We start from the raw sequence: 2,760 nt of genomic DNA, 5'->3' as shown, positions 1-2,760 counted from the left end.
GACTCCAACTCAAAAAAAAAAAAAAAAAAAAGCACTGGTTCTCAATCCAAGAGCTTTGGAAGGTTTTTAAAAAATACAAATTTTGGGTCAATCACAGTGACTCATGCCTGTAATCCCAGCACCTTGGGAGACCAAGGCGGGAGGATATCCTACTTGAGGCCAGGAGTTCAAGACCAGCCTGGGCAACATAGCAAGTCTCTGTCTCTATGAAAAAAAATTAATTTTAAAAACCCAGTCAATTAAAATACAGGTCCTCTGGAGTCCCTCTCCAAATCCTTGGAATCAAAACCTTCAGAGATGAGATGGAGGAATATATACATTTTTCTTTTTTCTTTCTTTTTTTTTTTTTAAGTCAGAGTCTCATTCTGTTACCCAGGCTGGAGTGCAGTGGTATGCTCATGGCCACCGCAGCCTCGACCTGCTGGGTTCAGGTGATCCTTCTACCTCAGCCTTCCAAGTAGCGGGAACTACAGGCACACACAACCATGTCCAGCTAATATTTTGGTCTATTGTAGAGACGAGGTCTCGCCAAGTTGCCCAGGCTGATCTCAAACCTCCAGGTCTCAGGCAATCCTCTCACCTCAGTCTCCCAAAGTGCTGGGATTACAGATGTGGGCCACTGTGCCTGGCTGAAATCTATATATTTTTAAAAGTTCTCAGTTGATTCTGTTCCAGCTAGCCTGCCGCATGCCAAAGAGGCAAGTGGGAACCAGTGATTAAAATGATGGATAGAAGAAACCAAGAAGCAGACTTTAAAAAAGAGGCAAGTGACTGGGTGCGGTGACTCATGCCTGTAGTCCCAACTACTTGGGAGGCTGAGGCAGAAGGATCGCCTGAGCCCAGGAGGTCGAGGCTATGGTGAGCTGTGATCGTGTCACTGCACTCCAGCCTGGGTGACAGAGTGAGATCACAACTTTTAAAAAAAAAGGAAAATCTGAGAGCCCCTTTTAATTTAATCTGGTTTGAACTGGTATCTAATTCTTGCCACAGAAAGGGTCCTGATTAACATGTGGACCAACATGAAAAGATATTCATGAAATATTGCAAAAACAAGCAAGATGCAAGACACATACACAATAATTCTTTTTTTTTAATTAGAGTCTTACGCTGTCACCCAGGCTGGAGTGCGTTGGCAAGCTCACGGCCACCCTATTGTGGACCTGCTGGGCTACGACAATCCTTCTGCCTCAGCCTTTCAAGTAGCCGGAACTACAGGTGCGTGCTACCATGCCCGGCTAATTTTATTTATTTATTTATTGTAGAGACAAGGTCTTACCATGTTGCCCAGGCTAGTCTTGAACCTGTGGGCTCAGGCAATTCTCTCTCCTTAGCCCCTCAAAGTGCTGGGATTATAGACTTGAGCCACCGCTCCTTCTTTTTTGTCAAAAAGTAAAAATAAGCCTTTTGATCCCGGCACACAGAGGAACAAGAATCTGTCATTTTTGGTGGAAAACAAGTGGTGGTTGCTAGCGATGATGACATTGTACTTTGGATCTGGGTTTGCTGCACCTTTCTTTATAGTAAGACACCAACTGCTTAAGAAGTAAGGATGTTGGATTGCCTGAGCCCACGGGTTCGAGACCCGCCTGGGCAACTTGGCGAGACCTCATCTCTACAATAAATCAAAAATTAGCGGGGTGTGGTAGCGCGCACCTATAATTCCAGCTACTTGGAAGGCTGAGGCGGAAGGATCACCAGAGCCCAGCAGGTTGCCGGAGCCCACTCCAGTCTGGGTGACAGAGTGAGACTCCAACTCAAAAAAAAGAAGTAAGGATGTTTTAGTTCAGCCATTTAACAGCAAGCCTTTGAGGTGTATGATATAACCCCATCTGAGACACAAAGATGTTAAGTTGTCCAAGATCCCATAGCTAGTGATGGAGGACGAGGATTCTTACCCAGGCAGTCTTGTTCCAGAGCTTACACTTTTAACCAGATATGAAGAGCACTTTAAAATGTTCACTTTCTGAAAAATGGATCAAACTCTTGAACTCAAAGCGTACTGGATATGTTTGTAAATAAACTTATGGTGTGAATTAAAAATAAATAAATAAATATATAAAATAAAAATAAGATAGCAATCCTGGAAGAATATATACAAACTGTTAGGAGTGGTTAACTCAAAAAAAGAAGCTGGATGTGTGGCTCATACCTATAATCCCAGCACTTTGGGAGGCTGAAGCGAGAGGATTGCTTGACATCAGGAGTTCAAGATCAGCATGGGCAACAAAGCAAGACCTCATCTTTACAAACAATAAAAAAATTAGCCAGGTGTGTGGTGCACGCCTGTAGTTCCAGTTACTTGGGAGGCTGAGGTGGGAGGATTACCTGAGTCCAGGAAGTTGAGGCTGTGGTGAGTCTTGATCATGTCACTGTACTCCTGTCTGGTGACAGAGTGAGACTCTGTCTCAAAAAACAAAAGTAAACGACCACGCTCGGTGGCTCAGCCTGTAATTCAAGCGCTTTGGGAGGCCAAGGTGAGTGGATTGCCTGAGCCTGAGGGTTCAAGACCTGCCTGGGCAACTTGGCGAGACCTCATCTCTACAATAAATAAAAAATTAGCCGGGCGTGGTAGCGCACGCCTGTAGTTCCAGCTACTTGGAAGGCTGAGGCAGAAGGATTGCCGGAGCCCAGCAGGTCGAGGCTGTAGTGGCTGGGGGTGGCCACTGCACTCCAGTCTGAGTGACAGAGTGAGACTCCAACTCAAAAAAAAAAAAAAAAAAAGAAAGAAAAAAGAATAAAACAAAACAAAACAGATAAAGA

This window comes from Carlito syrichta, unplaced genomic scaffold (genome assembly GCF_000164805.1).
Source record: "Carlito syrichta isolate Samal-C Ts95f unplaced genomic scaffold, Tarsius_syrichta-2.0.1 Scaffold301894, whole genome shotgun sequence".
Lineage (NCBI taxonomy): Eukaryota > Metazoa > Chordata > Mammalia > Primates > Tarsiidae > Carlito > Carlito syrichta.
This window is presented reverse-complemented; position numbering follows the sequence as displayed.